Source organism: Dendropsophus ebraccatus, chromosome 8, assembly GCF_027789765.1.
Source record: "Dendropsophus ebraccatus isolate aDenEbr1 chromosome 8, aDenEbr1.pat, whole genome shotgun sequence".
NCBI classification, from domain to species: Eukaryota; Metazoa; Chordata; class Amphibia; order Anura; family Hylidae; genus Dendropsophus; species Dendropsophus ebraccatus.
This window is the reverse complement of record NC_091461.1, coordinates 105737408-105756185: the sequence shown is the minus strand read 5'-3', so window position 1 is coordinate 105756185 and position 18778 is coordinate 105737408. Positions and strand designations below refer to the sequence as shown.

General features: G+C 43.9%; 1 protein-coding gene across 2 annotated transcripts in view; it reads right to left on the bottom strand.

The window, feature by feature from the left end:
• The window catches only part of FGGY (FGGY carbohydrate kinase domain containing), a 381964-nt gene that overhangs the window by 222315 nt on the left and 140871 nt on the right, over positions 1-18778 (bottom strand). The window contains exon 1 of one of the 2 annotated variants that reach the window (XM_069981328.1): positions 9155-9283. The exons of the other annotated variant lie outside the window; for it this stretch is intronic. The gene's annotated coding sequence lies outside the window, so the exon portion shown is untranslated. Of the gene's footprint in view, positions 1-9154; positions 9284-18778 lie in introns of those variants that run through there. 2 annotated transcript variants of the gene reach the window in all.

Sequence of the window (18778 nt, the reverse complement as noted above, 5' to 3'; positions counted from 1 at the left end):
TTTCCCTCTTTTTTTCGTTAATTGCAAACTTGGGTAGCCCCGCCCACAGTGCTCCTAATGGCTTTCCGGGCAGATAATTTCACAGCTAACCGCACAGGAACGGCGCAAAGAATGAAGGTAAGAGACATATCTTTATCCTCAGCGCCCTGTGTGCAATAGGGTGGCTATCAGCAGGTTAGACTCGTCTAACCTGCTAATGGTTCCCCTTTAAATATAATAAAAAAAATTATAAAAAATAAAAGAACTCAGAAATCCATGTCTACATTAACACATTTTCTTATGGGTGATTATCCCGCTATGAAGCGCGCTCCGGAGTGGAGCAAGCTTCATAGCGAGTGGGGGCCAGGCCCGGTAATTTTGGACTTGGTCCTCCAAGGGTTAAAAGCTCCCCCACCCCCCCATCAATTTTTTTGTTAAAGTCAATGGAAAAATTCTCCCCAAATTGACATTGAGGCAGATTTGTTGCAGATTTGAACATTTCATGCAGATCCGAATTAAAATAAAAATAAAAAAGAAGTTAACAAAACCCTATACAAATCTGCTTGCCAAAATATTTGAAAAAAAGGTTAAGGCTATGTTCACACGCTGTGAACGACCGGCCGTTCCGTGACCCCAGCCGGGTCACGGAACGATATACTTAAGTACCGGCTGGATGATCTTTACGTCCGCAGGGTTCTGCATCAGGACCTCCCACCTGCACCCGCCCGCATCAGAACCTCCCACAGCCCACAATTAAGCAAGCGTCCGGAGCCGCTCGCTCCATAGTGTGCACCGTCAGGGTTTCCTACGGCCGCAATTCATTGAATTGCGCCCGCAGAAAACTGACATGTCAATTATTTGCCGCACCACATGGGATCCCAGCCTGAGCGTATACAATGTGTATACGCTCCGGCCGGGATCCCATAGAGCAGTGCTTCCCAACCTTTTCCACCTCGGGGCACCCCTTGGAAAAAAAAGAAAAGTGTCATACAGTGACTCACAGGTGACGTCTTCTTTGATCTGAGGCGTCACTTTCCCTTTTCCTCTCCATCCCGTCCAGTCCTCCATGATGATTTCTTCCAGTTACTTTTCATCTCTTCAGAACCTGCGAGACAAACAATTTAGGCTCCGCACATTTCTAGCAACTTCCTTTCCTTTCTCCCTCCTGTAGGCTCCCATAGTAACTGCGCTGTTTGGTGTTATGTGCAGTAAAGCGAGTAGGAATGTGAGATGCCCCCTGTATGTAGGATCCCCTGCTGTGCCCCCATGAGCTAATAATGCCCCCAGAGGTGCCCACATGAACTAATAATGCCCCCAGAGGTGCCCCCATATACTAATAATGCCCCCAGAGGTGCCCCCATGAACTAATAATGCCCCCAGAGGTGCCCCCATATACTAATAATGCCCCCAGTGGTGCCCCCATGAACTAATAATGCCCCCAGAGGTGCCCCCATATACTAATAATGCTCCCAGTGGTGCCCCATGAACTAATAATGCCCCCAGAGGTGCCCCCATATACTAATAATGCCCCCAGAGGTGCCCCCCATGAACTAATAATGCCCCCTGCTCTGCCCCTAAAAAAAACCAAACATCCTACTCACCTAATCCGCGCTGTGGCTGCAGGCAGAAGCTCTCCTCCTCCTCCTCTTCTGGCTCCATCTTGCGAGCCACGGGGACGGGACCTCCGGCAGGTGTGATGACGTCACATGATCACGCCTGCCGGAGAGGTCACGTCCCGGCCTCCCATAGGCTGCTGGCATGAAGTGGCGGCAGCCTATGGGAGTGAATGTAGGCGCAGGATGCTGACACTTCCTGCTCCTACATTATGCTCACAGTGCGGGCGGAACATCAAAGTGATCTGTGCATCCTGAGAAGCTGCGCGGCCGCAGCTTCTCGGGATGCTTAAAGTGACAGCGCACATTTTCCACCGGGATCCCGCGGCACCCTGGCTGGTTCTCCCAGCACACCAGTGTGCCGCGGCACCCTGGTTGGGAAATGCTGCCATAGAGGAATAGGCAATGTCGATGGCAACAACGGCTGTACTTTTACGTAATGTGAATATAGACTAGAAAAACATAGCTCAAAGCGAATGTATAAGTTCAATTTAGGGCCAGTTCACACGGAGTAAAACTGTCAGTATGACATGTATGGCTGTATGACTCCCGCCATCCTGCCGAATCCCACCAGCCTCCCTGTCTTACAGGCGGGGTCATCCTTTTTCCGCACTTCTCCGCTCAGAAGAATTGACATTAAGAGTTGCACCACGGAATTCTGCCAGTTTTCCTACGACCTTATGGGCGCCACTGCACCTTTTACTTTTTTTTTAATCCACTGCCTGAATCCTGCAATCTGCAGTTTTGTAAGTATGCGAATGAGGTCGCTCGGTGCACTGGAGGCGGTCCTAGCTCCCCAGTGCACTGATATCCCCTCCTCTGGGTGACTTGAATCAGCCCAGCGGTGCCCATAAGTTCGTATAAAAAGCTTAATATGTGGATAGTACTGTTACATTCGCTTTAAGGGTAAATGCACATTAGATGAATTTGTTGCAGTTTCTGACATCCACTGCAGCAAAGCTGCCCCAAAACCTGCTGAATTAGGTTTGGAATTGTGTTGCGGATTTCAGTGCAGATTGAGTGCTGCAGCAAATGTCTCCCAGCAGCTCACAAACAGTCGGTACATCAGGGAGACGCTGCATAGATGACGTCTTTTCGGATTCTCTTCATTCTCCTTTGGCTTTTGCTTCCCTGGTAGATGCAGCCGACCCTAGCGCACCTTGTAAATCCGCAGCCTCTCTCCCCCGCTGACTGTATAACGTACCGGTCATTATAACACAATATTCCTTTAGTTTCTCACATTATTTTACAGATGTCTCAGTAATGAACAGGATCATAAACCAGAGCTGTAGGCAGGAGGTTTTCCAGTCCAAACCTCCCCTACTACACCCCTCTCTCCTTGGCTCTCCGGGGAATGTAAGATTTAATAGAGCCGTGTGTCTGGCGCAGAGAAGGAGCCGCACGCTCCCCTCCCCAAGCTTATTATAAAAATAATCCTGAGGAATGGTTCATCTAAGGTAGTGGCCTGCAACCTGCGGCTATTCATATGTGAGAAAACTACAACTCCCAGCATGAGCACAGCCTGGTATCTGCAGCTGTGCACCCATGATAACACTTCCTGCCCTCTGCTCTGGCTAATCAGCCTTGTCATTGGCTCTTTTCATACTGGGCCCAACATATTCTTCAGCCATATAGCTATTATGGATGATCTATCATACAGGGACTCCTATGATGTGTAAATTGCATGGTATACATTTGCACTATTGTAATGTGCAATATTCCATTTAGCAACATAATAGAACCCCCCCAAACGAAGACCAAAACGACTGTTGGTTGGGGTTAATGGATACAATGGCAAACGGCAAAAGTACAATGCAAATATGATGTAAACATGTATCCATACAGTCGTCCTATGGAAAGTCTGGACAAGGCAGGTGGCCTGGCCAGAAGTATTATCATGGGGTCACAAGGGATACATGCATCACTGAGCACTTAGCAAAGAGAAAAAGTTCTTGAAAAACTTTTCACAATTTTCATGCACTCCAAATGGTCTTTTATGTAAAACTTCAAGGTTGATCATCTTCAAAGGTTTGGTTCATAGGTAGTGTTGGACAGAGAGCCATAGGCTGTATCCATGTTCTCCAGGACTCCCTAGGGCGGCATCTGACCTCTGCAGCAACCAGGAGTCAAATGCCGAGCATTCAAATTTGGAGAACGTTGCAGAACCCGAAAAATTCAGCATTTCCACTCAACACAATGAGGCCAGGTTCACACTACATAAGAAACCGGCCGTTCTGGCACAGTACGCCCGGTGTCTGTGAAGATCATCCCAGCTAGTACTGCAGTACCAACTGGATGAACTTCAATTCAATTGAATTGGGATCCTTGTGCTTCCGCATCCCAATTCACCGGAGCCGCACTCTCCATTGTGTGAGCTGTCAGTGTTGTGTGGCCGCTATTCAATGAATAGTGGACGCACAAAACTGACAAGTCAGTTTTTACTGTGAACGCTCGGGATTCCGGCCGGAGTGTATACTATGTGTATACACTCCAGCCTGGATTCCCTCTGACTGTAATGTAGCGTGAAATTTCAATTAATGACGGGATTAATAGAAATTTTACGTTGTGTGGACGTAGCCTTAATAGGCAAATAATGCACCTAGTCAATATAGAAATGCACTTGATCACTAGAGGAGTCAGCTCAGGATAAGTCGTCCTCCTCTTATCATAGTTGGTCATATTACAACAATTTACACACATGCAGCATGCAGCTGAGTAGTTATAGTACTATCAGCTGGGATGACACTGGCTCCAGTCTGAGGGTCCCAAGTCTGACGTACTTAACCTTCACTGTAAACTCCAGAGGGGTGGGATGGGGGGATGGGCATTTATTGAATTATATAGAGTGCGGCCTAAGTGGCCACCTGAGCCCCGTCCGCTGCAACTTCAAAGACATCGAGAGAGTGCAGCCATTTACCGGTCTCTAAGTTAAAATTAAAGCGATGAAAATCCATGTTAAGAGAAGGTTTTTTAAATTGCATTAGCGGCAGACACATCTCCAGTCACCCAGCACTGAGAGGATGGCCCCGGGCTAGCATCACTGCCTGCACATTGCTGGGAATGGACCCCCTGACCCCAGAACGCTGCCTGCGGAATCCGGTTAATTGTCAGTGTCAGTCGTAACTGGATGAAATCACATTCCTTCCGAAATCGAGATAGAGTCAACATTGTTTACTGCGGGCGGAGGGGGCGGAGCCTGATGGGGGTTATCCTGACAGAACTTTGTGTCATGTCCTTCACCAGCATCAAGTGCAACTATTACCTACAGTCTGGTCTGTGGTTACCGCATCTGCAGAGAAACGTCTACACCAGACATGAGGGGATGAGCGTTTAAAGGGGTAACTTGATTTACAGCCCCTATTTTTAGGGTCACAGCAAAGTTCCCAATATTACTCACTTACATCTGTAGTAACTAATATTGAGAAGGTTTGGTGTTAGGGACCAATGGATACATTAGGAAATGACATGACAAACATGATATAAAGTAAAGTATCATTATCCACCAACTAAGGAAAAGGTGAACATGATGAGGATGGGGCGCTGACTTTATACAATGTTCCTATGGCAAGGCAAGCTGACCAGAAGTGTTATCATGGGGGCACAAGAGATACATTCATCATTTTGACAAAATCAAGAAACTTTTCATAATTTTAATGCACTCAAAAGGACCTTCAAACTGAGTTAAAGGGTAAATTCACACGGACGGATCCGCAGCGGATTTTATGCTGCGAAATTCGCATCTAAATCCACTCCAGATCCTATGCCGATGACTTTTAATGTAAATACATACTCGCAGCTGAATTTATATTCTGCTGGGAGTATGTACGTGACAGCGCCATTAACTGCTCCGCGCTCCTGCTTGCTTCGGGGACGGGACGGGAACGGGACGTGAGGACGCCGGGAGTCCCCGAAGCAAGCATTGAAAGTACTCTGCATAGGATCCACCGTGGATTTTGCTGCGAATTCGCAACGTAAAATCCACTGCAGATCCGTCAGTGTAAATTTACCCTTAGTCCGAGCTGCACATGGCCACTAGATAGGACTCTGCACTGCCTAGGTCTTCTACAAGCTCGGGCAGCAGAAGAGAGTGTGGCTTCAATTTCCTTGATATAGGTAATGTAAAAAGGGGTGACCCCAAGAGTATAGGACATATATAAATTTGGTTCCCTTTAAAATCCACTTTATGTTGTAAATTGTAAGGATTTTCTGTCCTGTTTGCTACAATGTCACAAGTGGTTGCAAAAATGGTCGAAAACAAAGCATCAGCCTACTATATGTCATTCAAGATACTGGAGTTTTTGCCCCTTAGGATGCAGCTCCTGGTGTGGCGCCCCCTATAGCTCCCTGATATTTTGCACCCATGATAGGTTTGGTTATTGGGAAGTTGGATGCTATAGTGTATATAGCGTATACAGTGCTTGCTGTCGAATGTTTTTATTAGGACATGTCCCCTGTCTGCTGTCCATTTATACGCTGTTATCGTGCACATGGGAGGTGCGGCCATTGCTTACACACAGCTGAGGCAGCTATTAGAGACAATGAATCCATATTTATTAGGATACAGCTCATCTGTCATCCATCATTGTCAGGATTACTACACAGGGAGAGAAAAGACATCATACATAGTACCGGCATCTGACCACACCCATGCACAAATTAAAGGGATACTCCTCATTTATATAGTCCCATTAGAGTGTTCTGAATCCATCATGGTCCGGTAATTGCAATGGAAGCTATCAGACACCCTGGGCAGAAGTGATATTTGTGTGATGCCTAATGCAGGGTCTGTGCTGGTGGAGCATGACCCAGTGATTGTCCCCATCATATTGGTAAAAGCAGATGATTTTGTTCATTTATTTTTATATCACAAAAGGCTGGTAAGAAATTTTATAAGTGGCACAGAAGCTTGATGGTTGCAGTTCACTCTAGGTGGCACTAAATGAACATCCCAGAAAATAACCTTGTTAAGGCTTTGAGTCACAACAGCACTCAGCCCCTTGACACCAAACACATGTGAAAGATTCTAGGACCACAGTGCACATGCTTATATCACTGCCAGGCTCTTGCACCTGCTTATATCAATGCCAGCACCAGTATGTTATAGTAAAGCATGTAGTCTCTCTACCTGGAAGGACAGAATATACATGTATCCCCTTACAAGCTGCATCTCACGCATTACCCTATGGAAGTTCAGTGTTGACTTTTCTACCTACTGTATTTCCAACTTCCCTGTCTGGCCACTAGGGGCGCTGTTATCATGTAATGCAAACATTTAGCAACATGAATTCCATCTGGTCCCTAATAATCCAGAAAATGTGATAATCCAAATAGTTTGGGACAAATCTACATGGATATAGAATGGAAGCAGAAGACAAGAAATCTGCAAAGTGATAGCAGCCAATTCTGAGAACAGGTGTCAAAGCTTTGGCTTCGGCTGTCGAGGCATGATGGGAATTGTAGTCCTGCAGCAGCTGGAGGGCCGTGAGTTTGACACCTATGTGACAGGTGGCGGATTACGGGGCATTCTGGATTATCAGATCCTGTAGTTGCCAGATGAAAGAAAGCTTTGAATGTAGAGTAGAGCACGAAGCCACGCGTGTTGTTTTCTATGTGAAGTGGGTCACATGTGGAAAGAATCGCCCTGCAGACGAGGATTGTGGTTTGGGTAGATCACATGGGCCTCGTACGTAGTAAGAATCGCAAAGCGAAAATGAAACGTACTGCCCAGGACTGGCAGCAGGGAAGTCCCCACACCGGGTGGAGAAGTTCTGAACACATGAGTGCCCTTTAAAAACTACCACAAAGTACAGTAAATAGCAAGACCACCCTGGAAGTTTTCACGTAGGGGGATTTCGGCTCAGAAGGACACCCATTCCTGTAAATGTGTGCTTCCACTACGTAAAAAGCTTCACATTGCTCACAGTGAACCTGTAGGTTTCCATCTGTTGCAAAACTACAACTCTCAGCATGTTCAACAGCATTCACTGGCCATATTGCAGTGTTCCCACTAGCGATGTGTGAATCTTATCCCAATTTTGTGAGAATTTCACCTTTAAATCTCGAAATAATCAGAAATTTTCACTCCAGTCTTGTTATGATGACAGTGATATCTGTTTCTGGGAAAGCTGGGTGACAAAATTTACTGTAGCATTTTTAAAGCTTTCCCCGCTCCTGAGTATCCACGTCATTTAGATACTTAACAGTTCCTGTTCCAGCTATTGTTTAGGGTGTATGACCCATAGAGGCGGCCCATGCAGCTGCTATGGGGCCCATGAGGTCACCTGCCGTGGGGTCTGAGCTCACATTGGGGTGTGAGAAAACAGATTTAAAGTCATTAGGTTTGGGCTACTCAGCAACTTTAGATGCAACACAGGCCATGCACCCAAACATTGTTGCCAATAAAAGTGAATTGGGTCACACTTATTACCATAAGGGTGGTATTACACGGGACGATGGAGGCCCGATGATACCTGTAAACGAGCAGCGATCTTCTAGATAATCAGCCAATCACAGGCCGGGCAACCTGTCAGCTGACAGGCCACTCTGAAGCTAGAGCGCGCAGGACACGGGGAGAAGAAGACCGCAGCAGCAGCCCTTGAGTGTGGATGGGGAATGTATATCATCAGTCGCCGGCTGCACACCGCTATTACACGTAGGTCCAAACCTATATCAACGATCAGCCGATGATCATTGTCATCGGCTGATCATTGTATTTATTACATGGAGCGATAATCGGCCGAATCGGGCGATTATCGTCCAGTGTGATAGTACCCTTAGGGGCCACAACTACAACCAGGTGTCTATGTTGGATGAAGTGGATGAATCCCTCTTCCTGGGATCTCTACAATGGGTCTTCAATGTCTTTGTTTTGATATAAGTGGTGGGTCGACATGTATACCACTACACTTCTGTATGGGAGCTGCGAAAGAGCATTATACTCGACTATCTCCATCATATAGACAATTCCCATCCCCCAATTTATTTAAAACAAAGCACAGGGTATAAGGAATGTTCCTTTAAAGGGGTTATCCAGACAAAAAAAAATATTTCGAGTTAACTGGTTTAAGAAAGTTATATAGATTTTTCATTTACTTCTATTTAAAAATCTCAAGTCTTCCAGTACTCATCAGCTGCTGTATGTCCTGCAGGAAGTGGTGTGTTTGTTCCAGTCTGACACAGTGCTCTCTGCTGCCACCTCTGTCTATGTCAGGAACAGTCCAGTGCAGTAGAAAATCTTCATAGAAAACCTCTCCTGCTCTGGACAGTTCCTGACATGGACAGAGATTGCAGCAGGGAGAACTGTGTCAGACTCGAAAGAATACACCACTTCCTGCAGGACAAACAGCAGCTGATAAGTACTGGAAGACCTGAGATTTTTAAATAGAAGTAAATTACAAATCTGTATAACTTTCTGACACCAGTTGGTTAAAAAAAAAAAAAAAGGATTTTCGCCGGAGTACCCCTTTAAGACTTACTAATTAGACAGATTTGTTATTCTCGACTCTAGGAAAGCTGAGTGACCCCCTTTGTCTCTCACAGCCGTATGCTTCTCCTCCATTCACCTTTATGTTTATTTACTCTGAGCTGTCATTGTTGTCATCTCTGGTTTACAGGAAATCTGCTGAGCTCTAGTAATGCCCCAAGCTGCTCGCAGATCCACGGCCGCCACGGGGACAGAATCTGGGATTTTTTTCTCTGCCTTTAGCCAGTAGACCTTCCCATTATTTACGACACACACAAACAGGAACAAAATCTAGAAAGAAAACAATGAAAATCAACAGAACATAAAAGTAATAGAAATAATACAGTGAGTAAAACACAAAATCAGTTCAGCTTTAACTTGTTCATCCAGTTCATCCTGGTTCACAAAAAAAATTGCCTGAGACTCACTAAAGAAGTGATGGGCTAAACTAAGGTGTAGTCCTCTCTAATCTATGGAGTCATTGGGGGAGATTTATCAAACATGGTGTAAAGTTAAACTGGCTCAGTTGCCCCTAGCAACCAATCAGATTTCACCTCTCATTCCTCAGAGACTCTTTGGAAAATGAAAGGTGGAATCTGATTGGTTGCTAGGGGCAACTGAGCCAGTTTAACTTTACACCATGTTTGATAAATCTCCCCCATAGTCAATAAGATATTACTGCCAATATACAGTCGTCATACGTATGCGCAGCCACCAGCGCCTGTCAGTGACAGCGAGAGACAGGCTGCTCTAATACAGGTTATTGCACTTGACTTGACATTCAATGTTATTTAAAGATTCCAGAAAAAAAAATGAGAGAAATTTCCTAATGTCTCCGTCTTCTATCGCTGCAAAGTTATAAATCACTAATCCCTGTAATATCTTTCATTAGCTAGAACACTGCTACGTCTTATAACATGGAAAAGCTGAAATACAGAAGATCTTAAAGAAAACGTGGAATAATATCCTGAATAACGACCGGATCTAGCTGGATTGGAAAGTAGCAGGAAAAGACAAGGCTCAGAGAAAACAAAGGGTATTCGGGACCACTCAGGTGTTGTCCAGACTGAACTTGATATACTAATTACTCAGCAAAACATAGAAGATTGTCGGCAGAAAAGGCCCCCTGGTCCATCTAGTCTGCCCTTCTAGTATTTCCCTTCCTATTATCTTAGGATATATATATATATATATATATATATATATATATATATATATATATATACATGCTGATTTACATTCTCTGGCTATGTTCATACAACATATTTTTTCGTATTTCTACAGGCGTTGTTGCCAATTGCAACAACGGCGGTAGTTAATACGAAAAAATATGTTGGCTTGCTGTCTATGGGGTCCCGGCCGGAGCGTATACACATAGTATATGCTTTGGCCGTAACCCCTAGTGCCACCGCAAACAACTGACATGTCAGTTTTTTGCGGCTGCTATTCATTGAATAGCGGCCGCAGAGAACCCTGTCAGTGCACACTATGGAGCGAGCGGTTCCAGCCGCTCGCTCCATAGTGTGCTGTGGTGAGTTCTGATGCAGGCGCGCCCGCATCAGAACTCTGCGGCAGGAAAGATCATCCGGCCAGTACCGGCCCGAATTATCTTTTCAGAGACCGGCCGCTCCGTGACCCAGCCGGGTCACGGAACGGCCGGTCTCTTGCGCCTTGTGAACATGGCCTCTTATTGTAGATTTACCAACCACATCTGCTGTAAGTTTCCTCCAAGCATGTACTACTCTTTCAGTAAAGTAATATTTTCTCATGTTGTTTCCGCTTTTTCTCCCGACTAACCTCTCACTGTGTCCTCTTGTTCTTGAATTCAGTTTTTTCTTACAAACCTTGAACCTCATTTAGTCCTGTAACATATAAACATTTTGATCATGTCCCACTTTCCCTTCTTTCCTCCAGACTATACAAATTTAGACAACCTCCACCTTTTTTTTAGCCGTCTTTGGAATCATTCTATTTTATCAATGTTCTTTCTGTGGGTGAGGCCTCCAGAACTGGACATAGTATTCCAGATGTGATGTCACTAGAGCTCTATACAGCGGGATCACAATCTTCGTCTTCTTACTAGTTATACCTCTAGCTATACAGCCCAGTATACTATTATATACATAGCCAAGCATACCATTATATATACAGCCCAGCATACCATTATATATATACAGCCACGCATACCATTATATATATACAGCCCGGCATACCATTATATATACAGCCCAGCACACCATTATATATACAGCCCGGCATACCATTATATATAAACAGCCCAGTATACCATTATATACAGCCCAGCATACCATTATATATACAGGCCGGCATACCATTATATATACAGCCAAGCGTACCTATATATATACAGCCCAGCATACCATTATATACAGCCCAGCATAGCATTATATATACAGCCCAGCATACCATGATATTTACAGCCCAGCATACCATTATATATATATATATATATATATATATATACAGCCCAGTATACCATTATATACAGCCCAGCATACCATTATATATATACAGCCCAGAATACCATTATATATACAGCCGAGCATACCATTATATATACAGCCCAGCGTACCATTATATATATATATATATATACATACAGAACAGCATACCATTATATATATACAGCCAAGCATACCATTATATATATAGCCCAGCACACCATTATATATATATATATATATAGCCCAGCACACCATTATATATATATACAGCCCAGCATACCATTATATATATACAGCCAAACATACCATTATATATACAGCCCGGCATACCATTATATATACAGCCCAGAATACCATTATAATATACAGCCCAGCATACGATTAGCTTTCCCTTCCGCCTGGTTGCACTAGTGACTCAATTTAAGGCTGTCAGAAATCACTACCCCTAAATCCTTCTCTTCTGAAGTCTTTACTTACACCTTCATCCAGCACTTTTGTGACGTAATCGAAGAAATCAATGAGATTAGTCTGAAATGATCTGCCAGCAGTAAAGCCATGCTGGTTTGGATCCATCAAATTGTTGATTCTTAGGTGATGCATTATCTTCCTTTTTTAGAAGTGTTTCCATCATTTTTACTACAGGTGTTAAGCTAACTGGCCTGTAGTTACTAGGCTTTTCTCTACTGCCCTTCTTGTGGATAGGGATAACATTGGCCATTCTCCAATTATCAGGAGCATCTCCTGTTGGGAGGGATTGGTTATACAGATCCATCAAGGGGAGCAGCAATCACTGATCAGAGTTAAGAACCTTGGGGTGGACACCATATGAACACATTCAACTATAAACAGACAAGTTCCTCTGAAACATTGAATTCTGAAAATACTGGAGCCGAATCCATACAATCGATAATTGCTCAGTAATTAATCACTATAAAACTGCCCCTATAGACAAGAAAACACTAGCTATAAAGTTGTTGCTTCTGTATACGAATATAACAACTTGATGCTGTTCACTTCTACCTGGGCACCATACACCTGACCAACACCGATAATCCAGGGATTCTAGCGATAGGGAATTGAATTCGGCATATATATACAGTTACCGATGCGGGTCATCTTTTTCTATTGGATTTATATAACAACTATAATACTGCTCCTATATACAGGAATATAACTACAATAATGCTACTCCTATGTACAAGAGTATGACTACTATTAGGGATGGTCCGAACCTGCCGAGGTTCAGGTTCGTATGAACCCGAACGCTCGGCAGCAGATTCCCGCTGTCTGCCCGCTCCGTGGAGCGGGCGGATCCGGCGGGAGTATCGCCTGGAAAACTGGGATACAGCCTATGGCTATGGTTCGGACCATCCCTAACTACTATAATACTGCTCCAAACTGGCTGACACTAATGCCACTCGGCTACATTTAAAAACCAACGCCAGGATGTTGGTATATAATTTGATCAAACCATATTGCCCCATGTACCACGTGCCGGTCTCCTGGTTCGCATGGGTCCCTACACTAACTGGGCACTGTGTCGGTCATCGACCACAAACCCCGCAAAGCGTGCACAAACAGGGAAGGGAGGCCATAGAATGGCCCTGCAACCCCAATGTCACAGGACCAAACCCAAAGTGCCCCCCCCCAAAACTCAGTTGGCACCATCGGCGGAGAAAGCTGCCGCCAAACAACACAAGTATGAATATGTTCTTGCACTCACCATTACTGCTGCAGATAGAATGGGAAAGATAGGAGGTACTGACATGTGAGCACAGGTGTATCCTGCTAAATTGGGTCATGTGGGTCCTACGAAGGGGAACACTTTGGGTTTGGTCCTGTGACATTGGGGTTGCAGGGCCATTCCATGGCCTCCCTTCCCTGTTTGTGCTTGCTTTGCGCGGTTATTGGTCGCTGACCGACACGGTGTGGAGTTAGTGTAGGGACCCATGTGAACCAGGGGACCTGCACGTGGTACATGAGGTAATATGGTTTGATCAAATTATATACCAACATCCTGGCATTGGTTTTTAAATGTAGCCAAGAGGCATTAGTGTCAGCCATAGGTGTGATGTGCAGCAGCTCCTTTCTCTCCATGTTGTATAAATACTATAATACTGCCCCCTATGAAATATTCTGCCATTCTGACATCTTCATGTGACCTCCAGCTTTTAACTTTGCATTTTGTGGTGTAGTTAGTCTCTTTATGTCTTTTGTTATTGCTCTCTGGTCGCTTTCATGTTTTCTTGTATCTGAAATGAAATCTCCTATCACATGTGATGGAACCAAAAGTGAAACAAGTGAAGTGGCCGCAGAGCAGAGATGGGATCAGCAGCAGGAAGTGATAGGATGAGACATACAGCAGATGCTCTTTGATAAAAGGGTTTGAGGGCAAGGAATGTAGAAGATACGATTTTCCCATCTATAGCGGAATACAAATGTCTACAATCACATACACAACATATATATATATATATATATATATATATATATATATATATATATATATATATATATGTCATCCTGATAGGACGGGATCAGTCCTGTATCTAAACTCCTGACCCTCCAGAGAAGGATCACAATACTGGATACCTGTATGCTTAATACATTGCTCCCATTAGGGATAAGTCAATTCTAGAGCAATGTAACAGGGTCATATACTCTGCTGACCCCAGTGTACATCTATGGGGAGGGGGTAAAATAGCTGATGGTGGTTAGCTTATATATCATCCTGTATATAGTAATATACTGTATAATAATATAGGTACAGCTGGTATAACCTGGGTATCTCCTGTATATAATTATATATGTACAGCTGGTATAACCTGGGTATCTCTTGTATATAATATATATGTACAGCTGGTATAACCTGGGTATCTCCTGTATACAATTATATATGTACAGCTGGTATAACCTGGGTATCTCCTGTATATAATTATATATGTACAGCTGGTATAACCTGGGTATCTCTTGTATATAATATATTTGTACAGCTGGTATAACCTGGGTATCTCCTGTATACAATGATATATGTACAGCTGGTATAACCTGGGTATCTCCTGTATACAATTATATATGTACAGCTGGTATAACCTGGGTATCTCCTGTATACAATTATATATGTACAGCTGGTATAACCTGGTTATTCCCTGTATAATATATTTGTACAGCTGGTATAACCTGGGTATCTCCTGTGTATACTTATATATGTACAGCTGGTATAAGTTAAACATCTTGTGTATATAGAAATATGGAGCATGCTGGTATAACTTGGGTATCTTTGGGGTTTCTCATCTGGATGTACAGTCAGTATTACTGTGGGTTATATTATTGTATTATATTATTATTATTTTGGGTTCTTTTGGATACTAGGTATGATTCTTGAATACCCTCATTCCTGAATCTGAGTAAGAAGGAGAAGAAGCAGACCAGGTGCGGGGAGAGTGATGAGGAATATGACAGTGTTTATATTGTCATTGCAGTTTGTTATTGTTGCCTGTGGATTCATCTCTATAGATGCTCAGTATTTAGTATGTGGATTCTGCTCCATGTTTGGTAGAGCTCTGACTGCTCCACTCACTTATCCTCAGGTCATCTTTATATTTAGTCCAAGCAAAGAAATAACATTGCCACTGATTGTCTGTAATACATGGGAGGCAGAGCTCTATATATTAAGCCACAAGGAGCCGCTTTCTGGAGGCCGTGATACCACCAAAATGTACAGAACATGGGGGCAGCATGCAAATTAGCTGTAGCAGCATATTAATAGGCTGCATTCTCAGTGATGTCACTGCTGCTCTCTAGTGATGGATAGGCTGCATTCCCAGTGATGTCACTGCTCTCTAGTGATGGATATGCTGTATTCTCAGTGATGTCGCTGTTCTCTAGTGATGGATAGGCTGTATTCTCAGTGATGTCACTGCTGCTCTCTAGTGATGGATAGGCTGTATTCTCAGTGATGTCACCGCTCTCTAGTGATGGATAGACTGTATTCTCAGTGATGTCACTGCTCTCTAGTGATGGATAGGCTGTATTCTAAGTGATGTCACTGCTCTCTAGTGATGGATATGCTGTATTCTCAGTGATGTCGCTGTTCTCTAGTGATGGATAGGCTGTATTCTCAGTGATGTCACCGCTCTCTAGTGATGGATAGGCTGTATTCTCAGTGATGTCACTGCTCTCTAGTGATGGATAGGCTGCATTCTCAGTGATGTCACTGCTCTCTAGTGATGGATAGGCTGTATTCTCAGTGATGTCACTGCTCTCTAGTGATGGATAGGCTGTATTCTCAGTGATGTCACCACTCTCTAGTGATGGATAGGCTGTATTCTCAGTGATGTCACTGCTCTCTAGTGATGGATAGGCTGCATTCTCAGTGATGTCACTGCTCTCTAGTGATGGATAGGCTGTATTCTCAGTGATGTCACCGCTCTCTAGTGATGGACAGGCTGCATTCTCAGTGATGTCACTGCTCTCTAATGATGGATAGGCTGTATTCTCAGTGATGTCACTGCTCTCTAGTGATGGCTAGACTATTCTCAGTGATGTCACTGCTCTGTATTTATGGATATGCTGCATTTTCAGTGATGTCACTGCTGCTCTCTAGTGATGGATAGGCTGTATTCTCAGTGATGTCACTGCTCTCTAGTGATGGATAGGCTGCATTCTCAGTGATGTCACTGCTCTCTAGTGTTGGATAGGCTGTCTTCTTAGTGGTCACTGCTCTCTAGTGATGGATAGGCTGCATTCTCAGTGATGTCACTGCTCTCTAGTGATGGATAGGCTGCATTCTCAGTGATGTCACTGCTCTCTAGTGTTGGATAGGCTGTCTTCTCAGTGGTCACTGCTCTCTAGTGATGTATAGGCCGCATTCTCAGTGATGTCACTGCTGCTCTCTAGTGATGGATAAGCTGTATTCTCAGTGATGTCACTGCTCTCTAGTGATGGATAGGCTGTATTCTCAGTGATGTCACTGCTGCTCTCTAGTGATGGATAAGCTGTATTCTCAGTGATGTCACCGCTGCTCTCTAGTGATGGATATGCTGTATTCTCAGTGATGTCACTGCTCCCTAGTGATGGATAGGCTGTATTCTCAGTGATGTCACTGCTCTCTAGTGATGGATATGCTTCATTATCAGTGATGTCACTGCTCTCTAGTGATGGATAGGCTGTATTCTCAGTGATGTCACTGCTCTCTAGTGAATGGATAGGCTGTATTCTCAGTGATGTCACTGCTCTCTAGTGATGGATAGGCTGCATTCTCAGTGATGTCACTGCTCCCTAGTGATGGATAGGCTGTATTCTCAGTGATGTCACTGCTCTCTAGTGATGGATAGGCTGCATTCTCAGTGATGTCACTGCTCTCTAGTGATGGATAGGCTGTATTCTCAGTGATGTCACTGCTGCTCTCTAGTCATGGATAGGCTGTATTCTCAGTGATGTCACTGCTCTCTAGTGATGGATAGGCTGTATTCTCAGTAATGTCACTGCTCTCTAGTGTTGGATTGGCTGTCTTCTCAGTGGTCACTGCTCTCTAGTGATTGATATACTGTATTCTCAGTGATGTCAATGCTCTCTAGAAAACAGATGTGGTGTATGGAGTGATATTCTACTGAATAGATTGTCCTATGTCACAAAATAACCTAAGTTTCTGAATATTATTTAGGAGCCATAGTCTGGGCAGACACTTGTACGGTCAGGACTGTCACTGCACTAGGTATTTGTGTTCAGCAGACGACTTACGAGGACCGGACATATCTCTACGTCTTCCCTTTGAAGTTGTCTCAGTCTATAATTAAAGCCCCCATTCCGACCTCCCATGTGACATTTGTCGCTGTTTATATAAAAAGTACAGTGTGCACAGTGACAGAACAATAAGCAATCACTCATTGCGGCATGAAAATAGATCTCTGCCGATGACATTACAATGGAGGGTATATGAATGATAGTCCTGATCTATAAACACTACACTAATATAGAAGCAGCCTATGGTATTATGCATTTAGGGCTCCATAAACAGTGAAAGCCAAAGGGTAGGAAGTCTGAGGGAGTTCCACCCCGGAGGATAGACGGTATTCCTGCTGTACTACTGACCAAATAGTAGTGGTAGTAAGATGAGGAGGAGGAGTAAGTAACTGTCTGGCTATTTTATCATATCATCTTATAAGGCAACTGTGACTATTTTCCTGGTGTCTCTATTTTTGGAGTTTCTTTGATTAAAAAAAATATCTGGATGAGGCCATGTTCCGACAGCGTAAGACACTGGCCGTTCCATAACCCGGGTCACGGAACAGCCGGTGTCAGAGAAGATCTGCAGTACCGGCCGGATGATCTTCACTGCCACTGAATTCGGATGCGGGTGCATCTGTGAGCACCCGTATCCGCATTCCCCGCTGCACACAATAGAGCATGCTGCCGTAGCCGCACGCTCCATTGTGTGAACTGATAGGTTTTCTGTGACCACTGTTCAGTGAATAGCAGCCGCAGAAAAATGACATGTCAGTTTTTTACGGCGATGCTAGGGATCCCAGCCAGAGTGTATACTATGTGTATACACTCTAGCCGTGATTCCTTAGAAGGCAGCACTACGTAAGTTCCGTAGTAATCACGGCCGTTGTTACAACAGCCATAATTACTACGAAACTTATGTAGTGTGAACATAGCCTAATGATGCATGTTTTTTTCTATTTTGTATATTGTCATTGTTTATCTGGCACTGTATACAATTTTCATTTTAACTTGATTAGGCCAAAGGAAGGGCAGTCCTTCAGCCATGGTTTCCTAGAGGTTTCCTCCACTGGGTCTCTTTCCTGCACGATTTTCATAATTTTTACCTATACACCCAAAAAGTGTTATTGTGGTTTTGGGAATAGGAATGTGATAGGAAAGAGACAGGAAAGTTTGGGCATGGAAATGTGAGGCTGTTATTAGGTAGAATTATAGGCATACATTATTGGTCTAAATGGAGAGAAACATTAAGCAATGAGGCAGAGAGGTGCAGAAAGCAAGCAACAGGTAACGATTTCAATACTTCAGACCTGGAACTGAAGGCAACTTTTTTTTTTACCCAGTGTGACAGCCTCTTCCTTCTAAAGGTTTGGGTTTCACTTTAAAGGGACATTCCAGATCTATAGGATGAGAAGCTTCAAGGAAGAGAATTTTTACAATCCATAACTCTGCACATGACACATCTTCTTCCATGAAATTCACAATCCTATAATTATTTTAAATGCTTGATGACAAAATAACTAATTACTATT